Source organism: Rhinatrema bivittatum, chromosome 1 (assembly GCF_901001135.1).
Source record: "Rhinatrema bivittatum chromosome 1, aRhiBiv1.1, whole genome shotgun sequence".
NCBI lineage: Eukaryota > Metazoa > Chordata > Amphibia > Gymnophiona > Rhinatrematidae > Rhinatrema > Rhinatrema bivittatum.
This window is the reverse complement of record NC_042615.1, coordinates 239,924,773-239,945,765: the sequence shown is the minus strand read 5'-3', so window position 1 is coordinate 239,945,765 and position 20,993 is coordinate 239,924,773. Positions and strand designations below refer to the sequence as shown.

The window sequence follows — 20,993 nt, the reverse complement described above, 5'->3', positions numbered from 1 at the left end:
CAAAATTCTCAAGAAAGGTTTCCTACATTTCATCTATGCAGATGATTCCTACACTTCATCTATGCAGATGATGTGCAAATCCTTATCCCTTTCACAAATTCCATTCTCTCCGCACTCCAAAACTGGGACACTGTTCTTGCCTCCATTAACCAGCTCCTCACTGACATGCACTTATCCCTCAACCCCCTAAAAACTGAACTCCTTCTCATCTCCTCCAAACATTCGTTTATACCCAATACCCTCTACCCTCTCCTCTACCACTTTCCCATCCAACACACGAAACCTGGGTGTTATACTTGATAACCAACTCACCTTCAAACCTTACATCAAATCTATCCTCAGCAGCTGCTACATCAAACTGCAAACCCTTAAACTCAAACCCCTTCTTTATTTTTCTGATTTCTGTACTGTACTCCAATCTATCATTTTTTCGAAAATAGATTACTGCAATGCTCTCCTCCTTGGCCTCCCTGCCACTTACATCAAACCTTTACAACTTCTTCAGAACACCACTGCACGCATCCTCACAAATGACAATAAGAAAGACCACATCACTCCCACTCTAATTGATCTCCACTGGCTTCCTATACAATCTCGCATCATATACAAAACTCTTACCCTCATTCACAAAAGCATCACCAACGAAGATTACAACTGGTTAAACCCACCGTTCCTCCCTCGCACCTCCACAAGACCAACTCGTTCCTCCCTATGTGGAACTCTATTTTCTCCCTCTATAAAATCAAAGGAAAATTAGGACTTACCTGATAATTTTCATTCCTGTAGTACCGAGGATCAGTCCAGACTGCTGGGTTATGCCTCCCGTCCAGCAGATGGAGTCAGAGAGAAACTGAAAAGGCACCACTGATATACCCTGGTGCGCCCCCTGCGATCCTTCAGTATAATCCATAACAAAGCATTATGAAATTAGAAAACAATGGCAAATTCTGTGACTAGCTCAATATAAAGATGAAACGTACATGAATATGTGGAAAAAACGAGGAAACCATGAAAACAACCAAGTGCCCGTAAAAAACGGAACCCGAAAAACACGAAAAACAACTGTTGCGGGACTGTACACTCTTCACTGATTTTGGGCGGGCGTCTGGACTGATCCTCGGTACTACAGGAATGAAAATTATCAGGTAAGTCCTAATTTTCCTTTCCCTGTACGTACCAGGATCAGTCCAGACTGCTGGGAAGTACCCAAGCTGCCCTAAACGGGGTGGGACCCTGCCAGTCCCGCACGAAGCACACCACTGCTGAATGAGTCCACCGTCGGAGCGCGCACGTCCAAACGGTAATGTCTCGCAAAGGTGTGCAACGTCTTCCAAGTAGCCGCTCGGCAAATTTCCTGCGAGGAAATAAACCCACTCTCTGCCCACGATGCCGCCTGGGAGCGCAGAGAATGAGCCTTAAGACCCTCCGGAACGGCGCGACCCTGGGAAATGTAAGTAGACACAATCGCCTCTTTCAACCAGCGTGCTATCGTAGCTTTTGAAGCTTTATTTCCCTTCTTTGGACCACCCCACAAGACAAACAGATGATCAGACAACCGAAAAGGGTTGGTAACGGCCAGGTACCGCAAGAGCGTCCTTCGAACATCCAACTTGCGAAGTTCCGGTTGCCGCGACGCCTCAGCCCCGTCCACCGCAAAGGCCGGTAGGTCCACCGTCTGGTTGACGTGAAAAGCGGAAACTACCTTAGGCAAAAACGAAGGAACGGTACGTAGAGAAACCCCCGAATTAGAAATACGGAGAAAAGGTTCCCTACAAGACAACGCCTGAAGTTCTGAGATTCGGCGAGCTGAACAAATAGCGACGAGAAAAACAGTTTTGAGAGTGAGATCCTTGAGAGTAGCTCTTCGTAGGGGTTCAAACGGAGAAGTACACAGGCCCCGGAGAACCAAATTTAAACTCCAAGAAGGACAGATAGGTCGTACCGGGGGACGCAAATGTTTAACTCCTTTTAAAAATCGTGCAACGTCCAGATGCATGGCCATGGAAAATCCGTCAAGTTTACCGCGGTAACAGCCTAAGGCTGCTACCTGCTCACGCAGAGAATTATAGGATAAACCCTTCTTCAGACCCTCTTGCAAAAAAGTCAGAATATGAGACACCGTTGCCTTCCGCGCCGGCACTTCCAGACCCTGACACCAGGAGTCAAAAACCTTCCATACCCTGACATAAGCAACCGAGGTAGAGGGCTTACGAGCCTGCAGAAGAGTAGTAATGACCGACTCGGAATATCCCTTCTTTCTCAATTGCCGCCTCTCATAAACCAAGCCGCTAGACAAAAGCGATCGGCCTGGTCGAAAAATACTGGACCCTGCCGAAGGAGTCGAGGCAGATGACCGAGCCGCAAGGGGCCGTCCACCGCTAGATTGATGAGGTCGGCGAACCACGGCCTCCTCGGCCACTCCGGAGCTACGAGAACGACGGGTCCCGTGTGGGATTCTATGCGACGCAATATTTTCCCCACCAACGGCCACGGTGGAAACACATACAGAAGAACGTGCGCGGGCCAGGGAAGAACTAGCGTGTCCACGCCCTCCGACCCGTGTTCCCTTCTGCGACTGAAGAAGCGAGCTGCCTTGGCATTCAAACGAGTTGCCATGAGGTCCAACCGGGGAGTTCCCCACCAGCGACAGATGAGTCTGAGTGCCTCGGGAGATAGTTCCCACTCTCCCGGGTCTAGTCGTTGCCGGCTAAGATAGTCTGCTTGAACGTTGTCGACTCCTGCGATGTGAGACGCCGCAATCCGAGACAGGTGCTGCTCTGCCCACACCATCAATTGGCTGGCTTCGGTTGCTACCGGTAGACTCCGTGTACCGCCTTGCCGATTTATATACGCTACCGTGGTTGCGTTGTCGGACAAAACCCGAACTGCTCTGTCCCGAATCAAAGGCAGAAAGTGCTGTAACGCTAGGCGAACCGCCCTTGTCTCCAAACGATTGATCGACCACTTGGTCTGAGGAGGCGTCCAACGTCCCTGAGCGGACTGAGACTGACAGACTGCTCCCCAGCCCGTCAGACTGGCATCGGTCGTGACAATGATCCATTGAGGTGGCTCCAAATCGGTGCCTTGGAGCAAGTGGACCGGATCCAACCACCATTGTAGACTGGTCCTTGCTGGGGGTAAGAGTGGCAAAGGTATCTGAAACTCTTCCGATTTGGGGTCCCAACGAGACAGAAGCGCCCTCTGTAGCGGCCGCATATGCGCAAATGACCACGGAACCAAATCCAGTGTGGACGCCATATATCCAAGAACCTGTAAGTAATCCCATACCACAGGCAGGGGAAGGGCGAGGAGATGGCGAACGTGCGCCATCAGACGCTCCATCCTTGCCTGTGGGAGAGAAACCTTTCCCACTTTCGTATCAAATGAGGCGCCCAGAAATTCCAAATTCTGGGAGGGGATCAGATGGCTCTTGGGTTAATTGACAACCCACCCCAAGGAGTGGAGCCGGTGAAGGACTGCCTGAATCGCATCTTCGCAGAGACGTCGCGATTTTGCTCGGATGATCCAGTCGTCCAAATACGGGTGTACCAACACTCCGTCTCTCCGAAGACTCGCCGCCACCACCACCATTACCTTGGTGAACACCCTCGGAGCTGTCGCCAGACCGAACGGAAGAGCATAAAACTGGAAGTGAGATCCCAGGACCATAAAGCGCAGAAATCTTTGATGGAACTCTTGTATTCCTATGTGCAAGTAAGCCTCCGTGAGATCTAAGGAAGCCAAATACTCGCCTTTGTGTACCGCAGCGATGACCGAGCGCAGGGTCTCCATCCGAAACCGCGGTATGCGCAACGCCCTGTTGACTCGCTTGAGATCCAGAATTGGCCGAAATGTGCCCTCCTTCTTGGGAACGATGAAATAGATGGAATAACGGCCCGTGTGTTGTTCGGCGGGCGGCACTGGCACTATTGCTCCCAGCGCCTGCAACCGCTCCAGGGTCTGAGCAATCCGCTGTTGCTTTACCAGAGAACCGCTGGGAGAGATAAGGAACAAATCGCGCAGGGGCCTTGCAAAATCCAAGGCGTAGCCGTGAGATATAATGTCGAGGACCCATTGGTCTGAGGTAATTGTGGCCCATTCCTCCCGAAAGTAAGAGAGTCGTCCTCCTACCTCCGGGACGGAGGAATGGACCGGCGTCCCTTCATTGAGCCGCCTTAGAGGTGGCGAAGGTATGAGACGCCCCTGCGCGTGCCGGCCTGCTACCACGAAAGGAAGGAGTCCATGACTGGGAACGCGTAGACGGCTGTCGTGTAGCAAAAGAGGACCCCCTTCCCGATCGAAAATGGCGTTGCCTGCGAAATCGTCCGCGGAACGTACCCGAAGGGCGAAGAAATCTAGGCTTGTCCTCTGGCAACTTGAACACCTTATTCTCCCCCAAAGATCGAATAAGGTCTTCTAACTCGGTGCCAAATAACAATTTGCCCCGAAAGGGAAAGGAACCGAGTTGGGCCTTGGAGGAAGAGTCTGCTGCCCAGTGACGCAGCCAGAGTAACCTCCGTGCCGACACAGCCGAAGACATAGACCGGGCCGAAGTGCGGAGGAGGTCATAAAAGGCATCCGCGGCGTAAGCCACCGCGGATTCTATACGGTTTGCTTGCTCTGCTTCATCTGGAGGCAGATCTTGAGATGTCAACATCTGTTGTACCCAGCGAAGGGTAGCCCTTTGTACCATGCAGCTGCAAACGGCCGCCCGAACCCCCAAAGCTGAAACCTCAAAGATGCGCTTAAGCAACGTTTCCAGCTTCCGATCCTGAAGATCCTTAAGGGCCGTACCCCCTGTTACGGGAATGGTGGTATGTTTAGCCATGGCAGTGACCGCCGAATCCACCCTTGGCACCCTAAGGAGCTCCAAGGAATCAGCTGGGAGAGGGTAAAGCTTATCCATAGCGCGGCTGACTAAGAGTTGCCTCCGGATTATCCCATTCCCGGGATACAAGCTGAAACAGTTTATTGTGAAAAGGAAAAGCATGCGCAGGCGTGCGGAGCCCGTCTAATTCAAAATCCCCTGGCTGGGAATTGGAGTCAACCTGGGGTACTGGAATCTTTAGTTCCCGAAGAACATGGGCAATCAAAGGATCCAGTTCTTCCTTATGAAATAACCGGAGTATCTGAGGATCATCCCCCTCAACTGGGTCCGTACCCCCTACATCCATATCAGGATCCGGCGTGGACGGATCCTGTGAAAGGGGGACCGGAGCCACATGCTGAGGGGGTTTTGGAGGGGGAGCCGAAGGAGCTGGAGCAGCCTGCTGCGGAGGTTTAGGAGGAGCCGGGGCTGCATCCCCCAAGCCAAAGAGACCAGTAGAAATTCTCCCCCGTTTATCTGGGGCAGGAGTACCCTGCTCCCATTCCGTTTCGGCCTCCATATAAGCCTTGTGGAGCAAAAGTACAAATTGTGAGGTAAAAGGATGAGGCCTCTTTAAAGAACCTCCTTTTGCTCCCCCAGGTGGCAAATTAATAGGCCCTGGTAACCCGCGGGGGCTAAGGTCCGGTGGGGACAGGGGGGGAGGTCCTCCCCTTCTTCCGACGAAACCGCGTCACGATCTGAATCATTTAAAATGGCCGCCGAATTTTCCAAAATGGCCGCCGCCCCCGGTATCGGCAGCGCGGACTGCCGAGGTTTGGCCGACGCTGCCCTTGCCCCAAGCCGCGGGGAAGAGGAGCTCCTGGCCGCGGCTGACCCCCGCAAGGAACCCTCACCCCCGGGAAGGCACCGGGAGCAAAGGCCCTCGCGGGAGAGCCGACGGCCCGGCTCCCCACATGCCGTACAAACAGTTCCTCGGGGCATGCTTTTTTTTTTTTTTTTTAAAGACCAAAAAACGGCGCAAAAAACGGCGCGAGCGGGGGCTGGGTGACAAGCCACCCCTTCCGGAGACCACAGTGAGGAACGCAGGCAGTGGACACAATTACCTCTTTTTTTTTTTTTTTTTTTTTTTTTTTTTTTTTTTAATCGCTGCCACCGGCAGCTAAGACTACCTCACAGACAATTTGCTTGTGGAGCCTGCAGGAGGTGTAGCACACCCGACTAAACTTACTTCTCCGAGGAATTAAACTTCTCAGGAGGCGGATAGGGAGAGTGACCGGCCCACCGATTAATCCTCCCCTCCTCTCACTGGGTAAGGCTGAAAAAACCCCGGGAAAAGGCTGTAGGGCAGTGCCCTGCCTTGCCTGCTACGGCTCCACTTATTAGTACCAAATTAGGTACAAACCATTAATTGATCTAGTCACAGGATTTCTCCTCTATATTAAATCAAACCTGATAGGGAAACCCCTTCACAAATCAATTTACAGGAGATCAGGACCGCAAGGTTATGCTCTCTCATCTGCTGGAGTCAGAGATATACTGAAGGATCGCAGGGGGCGCACCAGGGTATATCAGTGGTGCCTTTTCAGTTTCTCTCTGACTCCATCTGCTGGACGGGAGGCATAACCCAGCAGTCTGGACTGATCCTGGTACGTACAGGGAACAAGACTTATCTCCACAACAAACAGAGCCCTTTCTCTTGCTGGCCCCACCCTCTGGAACTCCATGCCTCTTGACCTACGCACTGAAACCTCCACACCCAATTTAAAAAATAAACTCAAAACCTGGCTCTTCTTCCAAGCCTACCCCCCTTCTCCCTCGCCTACTAACCCTCTCCCGCTGTGACCTACCTCTTACCTTTGCCTTTCACTAGCCCCCCTTTTCCCGAATTCTTTCCCCCAAACAAGAACCAGCAATTTATACGAATTTATCGTTGAACCCTGTACATAACCTTATCCTTTTGTTATTGTTACTCATTTCCCCTCTCCCAACTTATGTTAATCCCAGTTGAATCCCTTCAACTAATTTATCTAGTTTTTACTTTGTTACTGTGTTTTACTGTTCTTTGTTCCTTGTAAAGGCAATGCCTATATATACCTTGGTTTTTAAGTTATTTGTAAACCGACACAATGTGCAAACGGTTGTCGGTATATAAAACCGTTTAAATAAATAAATTAAATAAATAAATACATGACAAGGCCTGAAGCTCAGAGATCTGTCTAGCAGAACAAATAACCACCAAGAAAATCACCTTCAACATCAGATCCTTTATAGTAGTCCTCTTGAGAGGCTCAAACGGCACTGCACACATTCCTTTCAGAACCAAGTTAAGGCTCCAGGAGGACAGAGTTTCTGAAGCAGAGGACACATATGCTTTGCTCCACGGAGAAAATGAACAACATCCGGGTGGGCAGACAGTGTCGTTCCATGCACCTTGCCCCGGAGGCACCTCAAGGCTGCCACTTGAACTCTGAGGGAATTGAAGGACAAACCTTTCACAAAACCTCTTCGCAAGAAAGTAAGAATATTTGGTATGGAAGCTCACACAGAAACAACCCCTTGCTCCACACACCAATCCTCAAACACCTTCCAGACCCTCACATACGCCAAGGAGGTGGAAGACTTCCTAGCATGCAAATGAGGAGCAATAAAATCCATAGAGTAACCTGTGTCACTTAAGCGTTTCTCTCAAAAGCCAAGCTGCGAGACAGAAACGAGCCGCCTGATCCAAAAATATGGAACCTTGATGCAGAAGGTTCGGGAGATGAGTGAATCTCAACAGGCCTTCTATCACTAGATTGACCAGATCTGCAAATCAAGGCCTCTGAGGCCACGCCGGAGCCACTAGAATTACATCTCCTGGATGGACCTCCACACGCTGCAATATCTTGCCCACCAGCAGCCATGTAGGAAAGACATACAGCAGAACGTCTCTCAACCAAGGGAGCACCAAGGCATCAACTCCCTCTACTCTGTGCTCTCTTCTGCAACTGCTGCATTAAATTGCTGTGTGTTTAAGCAAAAAAAATAAGGGAGTGGGTTCTTCAGCTTTGGGCAGGTGACCCAGAGCATTGCAGGGGGCAATCAAGTCTTCAGTCTGCTTTGAACTTCAAGGAGACAGCCATAACTACAGATTCTAGGGGAGAGCTAATGATAAAGCTTAACTTAGCTAGCCAATCTGGGGGAGGGTCTGTTCAAAATCAATAGCAGATACAGCGTCCAGTGAACAGCCCTGGCCAAGTGTTAACTGTTTAAAATCCCAGATCTGCAAGCCCTAATGATGGAGGTGGACTTAGACACTTGCTGTCACGGAGACGTGGTTCACGAAATCTCATGATTGGGATACGACCATACCGGACTATAACTTAAGGAAGGACAGAAAAGGGGGAGGAGTGGCTCTATGTCAAAAACAATATCCAAGTATCTGAGCTGCAAGAAAGATGAGGTAAAGAAGAAGCATTATGGGCCGCCCTAAAATAAATAAATAAATAAATAATGATGGGGCATCCATTTTTATTGGAGTGGTTTACAGGCCTCCAAATCAAATGGAAGAACTTGACAGAGATCTAGCTGAAGACATCTAAAAGATGGGAAAGAAGGGAGAAGTGGTGCTTGTTGGAGATTTTAATCTGCTGGATGTAGCCTGGAGAATCCCTTCTGCAGAATCTAACAATAGTAGAGATAGTGGATGCCCTGCAAGGGGCTCTGTTCAAACAAATGGTATTAGAACCCACGAGGGAGGGAGCTATACTCGATTTAGTGCTCACTAACGGAGATAATGTCTCTAATGTCCAGGTGGGTGCCCACCTCAGCACCAGTGATCAAACGGTATGGTTTCATATCACAAACAGGATATGGAGAAGTCACATGAAGACCAGAGTTTTGCAGTTAAAAAACACGGACTGTTGAAATGGGGAAGAGTACCTGGAGGAAGAACTAGAAGGCAGGGAGAACAAGAGAGATGTGGAACAACAGTGGGCCAAACTAAAAAGAGCAATTACCAAGGCAACTAATCTATATGTTAGAAAAGTAAACAAAAGCAAGAGAAAAATGAAACCTATCTGGTTCTCGAAGGAGGTGGCTGATAAAATAAAAGCTAAAAGAACAGCGTTTAAGAAATATAAAGGATCCCAAAGGGAGGATCACAAGGAAGAATATCTGGTGGAACTGAGGGAGATGAAGAAAGTAAATCAAGAAAGCAAAAAGTCAAGCGGAAGAAAGGATTGCCAAAGAGGTAAAACGAGGTGACAAAACATTTTTCAGATACATCAAAGAAAGGAGAAAAGTCCAAAGTGGAATAGTGAAACTGAAAGGGGAAAAGGATCAATGTGTGGAAAGAGACGAAGAAATGGCAGCAATATTAAACGAATACTTCAGTTAGGTGTTCACTAAAGAGGACCCTGGAGAAGGACCGTCGCTAGTTAACAAGAAACTGGAGGAGAGTGGAGTAGAAGAAACTCCGTTTACGGAAGAGAATGTATGGGAAGAGCTAGGAAAACTGAAAGTGAACAAAGCCATGGGGCCTGATGAGGTTCATCCCAGGATACCGAGGGAGTTCAGAGATGTGCTGGCGGGTCCACTGCATGACCTGTTCAATAGATCCCTAGAAACGGGAGTGATGTCAAGTGATTGGAGAAGAGCTGTGGTGGTCCCGCTTCACAAGAGTGGGAGCAGAGAGGAGGCTGGAAACTACAGGCCGGTTAGCCTCACCTTGGTGGTGGGAAAAGTAATGGAGTCATTTGATTGGGTGACTAGGGAATTGTATCGAGGAAGAGCACTCTATGTCATCTACTTGGATTTCAGCAAAGCTTTTGATAGCACAGGCAGCTTGTGAATAGCAAATGTTGCTTACCTGATGTAACAGGTGTTCTCACAGGACAGCAGGATGTTAGTCCTCACAAATGGGTGACATCGAGGATGGAGCCCAACCACGGAAAACTTCTGTCAAAGTTTCAGGAACTTTGACTGGCCCCTACTGGGCATCCCCAGCACGGCACTAACCCTGCAGCCAGCAGGGGTCTCCCTTCAGTCTTGTTTCAAAGCTACAGGCAGTGCCGAAAAATAAAATAAAAACGAACCCAACACCGCGGGGTGGCGGGCGGGTTTCGTGAGGACTAACATCCTGCTGTCCTGTGAGAACACCTGTTACATCAGGTAAGCAACATTTGCTTTCTCACAGGACAAGCAGGATGGTTGTCCTCACAAATGGGTGAGTACCGAGCTGAGGATGTCCTAACATGCACCAAATGTACCCAAAGGCGTGCAACAGGCACAACAACTGGGGTGGAATTTGGGAGAGGGCATCCGCACCCTACCGGGAAGGTGGAAGGGTGTTGGTACCTCATGTTGGAAAAAGGTTACGCAAGACAGATTGGCTGAAGATGGAATCCTGTCTTCCAGCTTTGTCCAAACAATAGTGGGCTGCAAATGTATGGAGGGAACTCCAGGCTGCAGCCTTGCAGATGTCAGGAAGCGGCACCGATCGAAGGAGTGCTACTGAAGTCGCCATGGCCCTCACAGAGTGTGCTTGAGAAGGAATGCCAGCTTGCTGATAGCAGAAGGAGATGCAATCCGCCAACCAGGAGGAAAGAGCCTGCTTACCCACAGGTTGCCCTAACTTGTTAGGATGAAAAGAGATGAATAATTGAGTGCTCTTCCTGTGGGCAAATGTACGGTCTAGATAGAAAGCTAGAGCCCGTTTACAGTCTAGGGTATGCAGAGTCTGTTCCCCGGAGTTGGAGTGGGGCCTGGGAAAGAAGATAGGTAGTATGATGGATTGATTAATATGAAACTCCAAAACTACCTTAGGTAAAAATTTAGGGTGAGTGCGGAGTACCGCCCGGTCCTGCAGGAGTTTAGTGTAAGGCGGATAGGTAACTAGGGCCTGTAATTCACTAACCCTGCGAGCTGAAGTGATAGCCAAAAGGAATAACACTTTCCATGTGAGATATTTTAAGTCACAGGAGTAAAGAGGTTCGAAAGGTGGTTTCATAAGGCGACCAAGAACCAGGTTAAGGTCCCAAGATGGGGCCGGAGGACGTAAAGGTGGCTTCAAATGGAGCAATCATTTAAGAAAACGTGTAACAAGGGGTTGTACTGAAATAGGGACACCCCCGATACCTTTATGGAAGGCGGCTACCACACTGACATGCATTCTAATGGAAGAGGTCTTTAGACCTGATTCTGATAGATGCCAGAGATAGTCCAAGAATTTAGAAATTGGACAGGAAAGGGGATCAAGGGACTGAGAAATGCACCATGATGTATACCTTTTCCATTTGTAGGAATAAGATTTCCTTGTGGAAGGCTTTCATGAAGCGATCAGGACACGAGAAACTGAATCCGAAAGGTTAAATGGTTGAAGGACTAACCTTTCAACATCCATGCCGTCAGGGACAAGGCTTGGAGGTTGGGATGGAGGAGGCATCCGTCGTTTTGAGTGATCAGATGCGGGTCCTTTCCCAGAGGAATGTGCCTGCGGATGGAGAGATCCTGAAGTATGGGAAACCACACTTGGCGTGGCCAGTGCGGTGCTATCAGGATCATTGTTCCCTTGTCCTGACGCAGCTTCACGAGAGTCTTCGACAGAAGAGGAAGTGGAGGGAATGCATAGAGCAGACCGGTTGTCCACGTGAGGGAGAATGCATCCCTCGGCCGAGAGTGCTGGTTCCGAATGAGAGAGCAGTAATTGTCTACTTTGTGGTTCTGAGGGGACGCAAAGAGGTCTATGTGGGGATAACCCCATTTGTGAAACAGAGAGGCCGCTACCAAGGGGTCGAGTGACCACTCGTGTGGTTGGAAGACACGGCTCAGCTGGTCTGCCAATACATTGTCTACTCCCGGCAGGTAGGTGGCCCTGAGGTACATAGAGTGGGAGAGGGCTTCTGCCCAAATTTGCACAGCTTCCTGACACAGAAGGAAGGAGCCTGTGCCTCCCTGCTTGTTTATGTACCACATGGCCACCTGGTTGTCCGTCTGAAATAAGATTGTGTGGTTTGATAGGCAATCTTGAAAGGTCCTGAGAGCATATCGGATTGCTCTCAGTTCCAGGAAATTTATCTGGTGTTTGGCTTCCTCTGGTGACCAGAACCCTTGAGTTTGTAAATTGTTTACATGGGCTCCCCAACCGATGTTGGAAGCGTCGGTGGTGAGGATTACTTGGGGATCTGGTGGAAGAAAAGGCAAGCCCTGTAGGAGGTTGGATTGATTTGTCCACCAGGCAAGAGACAGACTGAGTGCATCGGTGATGCAAACAATGGAGGACAGAGGCTGAACAGCTTGTGTCCATTGCAGTCTCAGAGTCCATTGCGTGATTCTCATGGCCAGACGGGCCATGGGAGTCACATAAACTGAGGAGGCCATGTGTCCCAGTAGAATGAGGAATTGGCGAGCTGTAGCTGTGGGTTGAGACTGCAGCTGGCGAGCTAGGGACACAAGAGTTGAACCCATGGATGAGGAAGGAAGGCTTTTACTTGTAAGGTGTCCAAGTCCGCCCCAATGAAGGATAAGGTCTGTGATGGGACTAAGTAGGATTTGTCGTAATTGACAAGAAACCCTAGAGAAAGCAGAGTTTGAATTGTTAGGGTCAGGGAGGACCGAGCTATCTGCTGGGTTGGGGCCCTGATTAACCAATCGTCCAGGTAGGGGTAGACGTGGACACCTGCCTTCCTCAGAAAGGCTGCCACTACCACGAGGCATTTGGTAAAAAACTCGTGGTGCGGATGCCAGGCTGAAAGGTAGCACTCGATATTGGTAGTGATTGCGGCCTACTAGAAAACGCAGATATTTGCGATGAGATTGCGTGATCGCAATGTGGGTATATGCGTCTTTGAGGTCTAGAGAGCAGAGCCAATCCCCTCTTTGCAGCAGAGGAAGAAGCGAGCCCAGGGTTACCATCTTGAACTTCTCCTTGTAAAGGTACTTGTTGAAGGCCCGTAGGTCCAAGATGGGACGAAGTCCCCCTGACTTTTTTGGGATCAGGAAGTACCTGGAGTAGAACCCTAGTCCTTTTGTAAGGGAGGAACGGGTTCTATAGCGTTTGACTGTAGGAGAAGAGAAACTTCCTGCTCTAAAAGAACAGAGTGATTGGTGAGTCTCCACGCCTGCAGGGGTGGGGAGTCGGGAGGTAGAGTCATGAAGTTGAGATGGAAACCCTGTGCAATTATCGCTATTACCCACTGATCTGTTGTGATATGACGCCACTTTTCTAGAAAGTGGCACAGCCGACCTCCTACTGGTATGGCTGGAAGAGGGGTTTGGCAAGTGCTCTCTAAATGAGAGTCAAAAACCCGCCGCAGGGCCAGGTTGTGGAGTTGGTGCGGGCTTTTGTTTACGAGACTGGCGAGGTTGAGTTTTATGGTAAGACCTTGCAGGCCTAGCCTTGGTTAGTGGGGGATAGTACTTCCGTGACCGGAAGAAAGACTTTTTGGAGTCTTTTCTAAACGGCTGTTTAGAAGGCAAGTCAGGAGGAATGGATGAGAGCTGTTTAAGTGTCTCATGATGATCCTTTGTTCAGCAACAATTTGTTGAATTTGCTCACCAAACAAGTTATCCCCTAGACAAGGCAAGTCAGAGAGCCTGTCCTGAACCTCCGGGCGAAGGTCAGATGACTTGAGCCAAGCCCAGCGTCTAGCAGAGATAGCCGTAGCAGAAAGTCTAGTGGAAGCATCAAATATGTCATAAGCTGTTCTTATTTCATGCTTCCCAGCTTCAAATCCTTTATTTAGTAGGGATTGAAGCTGTGGCTGGAACTGTTCTGGTAAGGCATCTGAGAACTCCTGCATTTGTTTAAGGATGACTATTATATTGAGTCATATACAGCTGATAAGAAGCTATTCTAGAAATCAGCATGGCTCCCTGGTATACCTTCCTACCTATACTATCTAGGAATTTGTTTTCCTTAGTAGGAGGTATGGAAGAATGTGGCTTTACTCGTTTAGCTCTCTTTTGAGCTGATTCTACCACAACAGAATGATGGTCCAATTGTGGTTTCTGAAAGCCAGGTGCTGACTGCACCAGGTAGGTAGAGTCAGCTTTTTTTATTTACCGGAGCAACAGATCCAGGAGATTCCCAATTCTTTTTGAGAAGGTCTAGAAAAACCTGATGAATTGGAATAGAGGTGATGACCTTAGGGGCATCCAGGAATTGGAGCAATTCCATCATCTGGTGCCTGTCATCTTGTTCAGATTGAAGCTGGAAAGGGACCAACTCCAACATGTCCTTCACAAAGCTTATGAAAGAGAGGTCCTCAGGGGGAGAACGCTTTCTACTCTCCGGAGGAGAGGGTGGTGAAGGCAAATCATCGGTGTCAGTCGAGGTATCATCACCCCAAGTGTCATAAGGATCAGGTTGCTGACCCTTAGGACCATGAGCGGGCTGAATACCTGAAGGCCCCGGTTGAGGCTCCGAGAAACTCGAAGGAATCACCGGGGGCATCGAGAATGTCCTCAGTGGAATTGATGGCGGTATCGGTATCGATGCCGGTATCGAAGGAATCGTTGTCGGCGTCGGAATCCTCGGTGGAGCTGATGTGCGTATCGCCCCCGAGGAATGTATCGTGGCGAGGGACGACAAGGCACCGATGGAACTATTCCCGAAGGGGGAATTCAATACGGTGTTTCTCCATCTGATGAGAATGCTGTCGGTGATCCGGGTATTGCCGGTGGAAGGGCATTCATGAGCGCTTCCATCCGGGCAAGCAGCGGTGCCAGTGCTGCTGGAATTGGATCGGTGACCGGTTCCACTCTCGGTGTCGGAGGAGTCTGGAACCGTAGTATCGCCTTGTCGATGGCCTCCTGGACCAGCCGGTCCAGTTCTGCCCGGAGACCTGGGGTAACAAGACCCGGCTCGACGGGAGAGGAAGGCTGAGGCTGAGCCGGAGGGACCTCCGTCACCGGTGGAATCGCGGCTCCCAAACCCCGGAGGGGTGAGGGTTGCCTCGGTGTCTGCGAGACAGTAGTGGATGGTGCCACTTCTGGTCGAGACTTCTTTGGCGGAGGCTCGGACTGTACGGAAGTCGATGACATCGATTCCTCGATGGGCCGAGACTTATGACGTCGATGGCAAGGTTTCTCCTTCCGATCCCCTCGATGATCAGGGGAAGGGACAGGAGTCGATGGCAGTGAAGTCGTCGATGGCGGACGGTCACCGGAGGGCTGTCGATGGCGATGAGACTTCGACGGTGCCGGTTCCGATGATGTCGATGCAATCGATGGCGTTGGGGTCCGAGCATGGAAGAGGAGTCCCATCTTTTCCATTCTGGCTTTTCGACCTTTTGGTGTCATTAGGGCACATTTGGTGCAAGTCAGGACATCATGCTCGCTTCCTAAGCACAAAACACAGACTACGTGGGTCTGTGATTGACATAGTTCGGGTACAGTCCGGACATCGACGGAACCCCGACGCCATGGCCATAGGCCAAAAATTTAGCCGCGGGACTGTCGACTGCCAACGGGCCTCAAGGGCCAAACTCGACGGTAGTCGACCAAACGACGGCAAAAACTTACCAAAGTTCCGCGGATGAAAAAATTCGAAGAAGGGAGACCCCTGAGGGGCAAATTTTCTTCAGAAATTTTTAATTGAAGAATTCCTGTCAGGAACGTGGTTTAGAGCTCTTTGACCGCGTGGCTACTGCTGCGCGGAAAAAAGAAGACTGAAGGGAGAACCCTGCTGGCTGCAGGGTTAGTGCCGTGCTGGGCATGCCCAGTAGGGGCCAGTCAAAGTTCCTGAAACTTTGACAGAAGTTTTCCGTGGTTGGGCTCCATCCTCGAGGTCACCCATTTGTGAGGACAACCATCCTGCTTGTCCTGTGAGAAAAAATGAGACGCTTAGGAGTGAGTGCCAAGGTGGTGGCCTGGATTTCAAACTGGTTGACAGACAGAAGACAATGTGTGATGGTAAATGGAACTTACTCTGAAGAGAGAGCGGTGTTAAGCGGAGTGCTGCAGGGATCAGTGTTAGGACCGGTCCTGTTCAATATCTTTGTGAGTGACATCACGGACGAGATGCAAGGTAAGGTTTGTCTTGTTGTCGATGATACCAAGATCTGCAATAGAGTGGACACGCCAGAAAGAGTGGAGAGAATGAGACAGGATTTAAAGAAGCTGGAAGAGTGGTTGAAGATATGGCAGCTGAGATTCAATGCCAAGAAGTGCAGAATCATGCATATGGGGTGTGGAAATGCAAAAGAACTGTATTTGATGGGGGGTGAAGGGCTGATGTGCACAGAGCAGGAGAGAGACCTTGGGGTGATCTTGTCTAACAATCTGAAGTCGACGAAACAATGTGACAAGGCGATAGCTAAAGCCAGAAGAATGCTGGACTGCATAGAGAGAGGAATATCTAGTAAGAGAAAGAAAGTGATGATCCCCTTGTACAGGGCCTTGGTGAAGCCTCACCTGGAGTACTGTGTTCAGTTCTGGAGACTGTATCTCCAAAGGGACAGAGACAAGATGGAGGCGGTCCAGAGAAGAACGACCAAAAAGGTGGAGAGTCTACATAAAATGATTTATGAGGAGAGATTGAAGAACCTAAATATAGATACCCTGGAGGAGAGGAGGAGCAGGGGTGATGATACAGACTTTCAGATACTTGAAAGGTTTTAATGATCCATGGTCAACAACAAACCTTTTCCGTTGGAAAAAAATTAGTAGAACTAGGGGTCACGCTTTGAAACTCCAGGAAGGAAGACTTAGAACCAATGTCAGGAAGTATTTCTTCACAGAGAGGGTTGGTGGATGCCTGGAATGCCCTTCTGGAGGAAGTGGTGAAGACTAAAACTGTGAAGGAATTCAAAGGGGCATGGGAAAAACACTGTGGATCCGTAAAGACTAGAGGATGGAAATGAAGAGAAGAGCCAAGGGTGGCTTGCTGGAATGGTGATGGCTACTACCTGGTGATTACTGCCCTTACTCAATAAGCATTCACAAGGTTAATGCAACTCCAACATTGCTCTATGCTTCAACGGCAAGGGAAAATGTGGAAAAGAGGATTTGTATTCAGACAACAACCAACAAGGACTGAACTACACAGTCTGGGTAAACAAATAAGCTTGGGGGTAGCTTGCTTATTGCGATGGTTACTACCCTAAACCAATTAAGCCTGATACTTCACTTTGAATGCATATACAGCGTTGCTCTCTGCTTCAACGGCAGGGGGAAATGTGGAAAAAAGGATTTACATTCAGACAACATCCAACAAGGCATTGATCTGTACAGTCTGGGTAAACAAGCATCGGGGTAACTTGCTTGATGTGGCGGTTACTACCCTTAACCATTAAGCCTTATGATTTACCTTTGATGCAACTCCAACATTACTCTCTGTATCAACGGCAGGGGGTGGCAGGAAATTCAAATCAGTTACCAGCAAGGGCCCTGAACTGGGTGGTCGGTGAAACAGGTAAGTATGGGAAAATAAGTGAGGGAGCTTGCTGGGCAGACTGGATGGGCCCTTTGGTCTTTTTCTGCATCATTTCTATGTTTTTATATGAAGAAGCGGGCTGCCTTTACATTTTGCTGTGTCACCATTAAGTCTAAGCAAGGCTTGCCCACCTGGCACTGATGAAAGCCACTGCCTTCCTCCAACAGCTCCCACTCCCCCGGATCCAACTGCCAACGACTGAGGAAATCCGCCTGCACACTGTCTGTCCCGGCTATGTGCGAAACCACTATCAATGTCAGATCAGATGCTGCTCTGTCCAGTGGTTCAGCTCCTGAGCAACTGAAGCCACCTCTCCTGCTGTCCATTGGCCCTGCACCGACCAATCTTGAAGACAGCTCCCCAACCAGAGAGACTGGCGTCGGTGATGACCACAGTCCACTCCAGGATCTCCCAAGTTCAACCCTCGAGACAAATGGTCCCGATCAAGCCACTATGAGAAACTGGATCTAGTTAAATTCGTAAGTTGCACATGAAGCTGAAACTGCTCTGATAACAGATCCCACCAGGAGAGCCACACCGCCTGCAGAGGCCTCATATGCACAAATGTCCAAGGCACGAGCTTCAATGTAGATGCCATGGAGTCAAGAACCTGAAGGTAATCCCAGACCCTGGGCACCAGCCTCTCCAACAACCAGCAAACCTGCGTCTGCACCTTGACTATTCACTACTCCTTCAGGAAAACCTTCCCCAGTTTGGTATTGAAGTGCGTTCCCAGGAATTCCAACTCCTGAGACGTGACGAGATGATTCTTGGTCCAATTCACTACCCAGCTAAGAGACTGCAATCACTGCAGCACCAGATCCACTGCCTGCATAGAGTCTCCGATTTTGTCTGAATAAGCCCGTCTAGATATGGATGTACCAGCACTCCCTCCTTCCTGAGGGCTGCTACCAGCACCACCATCACCTTGGTGAAAGTTCTTGGGGCTGTCGCCACCCCGAACAGCAGGGCACAAAATTGAAAAAGCATGCAGAGGATGTTGAACCTCAAAAACCTCTGATGATCAGGCTGAATGCCTATGTGCAAATAGGCCCGGTCAGATTCAAGGACACCAAGAACTCCCCATTGCAAGCCGCCTCAATGACAGAGCAGAGAGTTTCTATGAGAAAACGGGGGACATTGAAGGCCACGTTCACCTTCTTTAAATCCAGAATCGGATGAAAAACCCCTTCTTTCTTTGGAACCACGAAGTAAATGGAGCAATGGTCCTTCCTGCGCACCTCCACGGGCACCGGGACAATGGCTCCCGGGCTCCGCAGCCGGTGTAGAGTCTGCTGAATGACTCGTTTTTTCCGCAGAAGCGGAAGGGGATACACCTTGAACAGATCTCGAAGCAGTTGAGCAAATTCTAAAGCATAACCTTGTTTTATCATGCTTAAGACCCACTGGTCCAAAGTCATTGCGGGCCACTCCTTGTAAAACTGGGCCAAATGACCCCACATAAGTGGGACGGAGGAGTGGACCAGTCTCGCTTTATTGTGCTGACTTGGCTCCAGAGGCACCCTGGCTCGTCTCTGAGCACTTGCCAAGGACCTGCCCTGATGAAAACACCTGTTCCCTCTGAAGTAAACATGCCCATAAGAGGAATTCCTTGCCCTTCTAGGCTTATCCTCAGGCAACTTGTGAACCTTATTGTCCCTGAGATGCTTTATCAGCTCTTCCAAAACTTCTCCGAAAAGCAGCTTCCTCTTAAAAGGTAGTGCCCCCAATTGAGACTTGGCAGAGACATCAACTGACCAGTTCCTCAACTATAGAAGTCTCCTTGCCGAGACTGCTGACATGTTCCTAGAGGATGTCCTGATACGGTCATACAGTGCATCTGCTCCATAGGCTACCACAGCATCCAGCTGCTCAGCCTGCTTTGCCTCCTGAGAGGACATGGACCTACTGGACTGCAGCTGTTGCACCCAATGCAGCCCCGCTTGAAGCTGCTGCACACCGCAGCCCAAATACTGAGTGATGACACCTCAAAACGTCTTCAAGTGGAACTCAAGCTTCCTGTCCTGAAGATTCTTCATAGCAGCCGCACCGGCTATCAGAATCGCTGTCTTCTTTGTAACAGCAGACAGCAGCATACACCTTCGGAACCTGCGAGAGCTCCAGGGTGTCCTTAGGCAGAGGGTATAACATCCATTGCCTGGCCTACCTTCAGGCCGGTCTCCGGAGTATCTCACTCCGTGACCACCAACTGCTTGATGGACTTATGAAATGGAAAAGCCTTTGCTAGACCTCGGAAGCTGGCCATGACCGGGGTCCACATCCTCCAGATCGGACACCTCCTCTGGAAGCTTTATTCCTAGCTCCTACCTTGGGAACAGACGCACCACCTTTGGCTTATCTCAGTCCGCCAGCGGGCCTTCCCCCTGTCCTCTCTTCGGAATCCTGCCCTCCCCCCCGGGAAGAATCAGTCTGATGAGGACCAGAACCAGCCGGAACACCAAGATCAGAATCCTCTGAAAAATTGTCCCTCAGGGCACATGGCGCGGGCTCCCCAAGGGTCCGCCAAAAATTGGTTGCCCCCAGCCTCCCTGCAGTTATGGATCTCTTACTGGCCGAGATCCAGAAGAAGCATCATGCTTGTACCCTCTCCGCCCCGCCGATCTCCAGGCCTGATACACCTTGACCATCAAAAGCCCAAAATCCATCGCAAAAGGAGGCAGAACTATCTGAGTTCTTCCCTAAGAGGTCTTCTGCCACCCCCACCTAGCACCCCAGGCCTGCATGGGGCTTAAACCGGCTGGGGAAATCCCCCTCTGCAGCTTCCATTGCCGCAGCCTGCCGGCCCACAAATGGACAAGATAGCCACCATTCCCGCACTGTTGGGAAACGGGTCTGGGGCTTCCTGCAGTGCCTCCACAAGTCCTCCAGACTCATGCTATCGCTCGGACCCTCCCCCCCCCCCCCGCCCCGCTGACAAGCCCGGACTATCCTCTCCCTCCAGGAGACAGCGGCCATTTCACACAAGCCTCGTGCGTGAATCACCACAGCCTGCACACTTTGTACCGTGCGGCACGCTCTCAAAATCTGATGCCTGCAGGAGACCAATGCCAGAAGAAAAACAGAGCTCGGGGTTGAGTCTGAAAAACAGTGAGCCCTGCTTGGAGCAATATGCCCATTGCTGCTGAAAAGGAGAATATGAAATGGAGAAATTGCTTACCTGATAATTTCGTTTTCCTTAGTGTAGACAGATGGACTCAGGACCAATGGGTATAGTGTACTCCTGATAGCAGTTGGAGATGGATCAGATTTCAATCTGACGTCAGCCCTAGTACATATACCCCTGCAGGAAGTGCAGCTCTTCAGTATTCTCCTCGAAAAGCATTGTGGATATATTTGTGACTGACTAACTTGAATAACTTGATTAATTTGAACCGGTTGGATTGGCTATAGCTGGAGACCGCCACTGCCCTCAACCGGGAAACGTCGACACCTGGGTGTCCTAGATGAAGGAAAGCATGGCTTACACCCTTGAATCATTCGCTCCCGGGGGGTGTGCCCCGAGGATTCCATGAGTAACAGCAGCTGTCGGTGGGATGCTGAGTCCATCTGTCTACACTAAGGAAAACGAAATTATCAGGTAAGTAATTTCTCAATTTCCTAGCGTGTAGCAGATGGACTCAGGACCAATGGGATGTATAAAAGCTACTCCCGAACCGGGTGGGAGGCTGCCAGTGACCCACTTAGTACTGCCCTTGCGAATACTGTGTCCTCCTGAGCCTGAACATCCAG

General features: G+C 50.0%; 1 protein-coding gene across 4 annotated transcripts in view; it reads right to left on the bottom strand.

Annotated features, from left to right (window-relative positions):
- The window catches only part of KDM3A (lysine demethylase 3A), a 546,931-nt gene that overhangs the window by 70,684 nt on the left and 455,254 nt on the right, over positions 1 to 20,993 (bottom strand). The window lies entirely within an intron of this gene.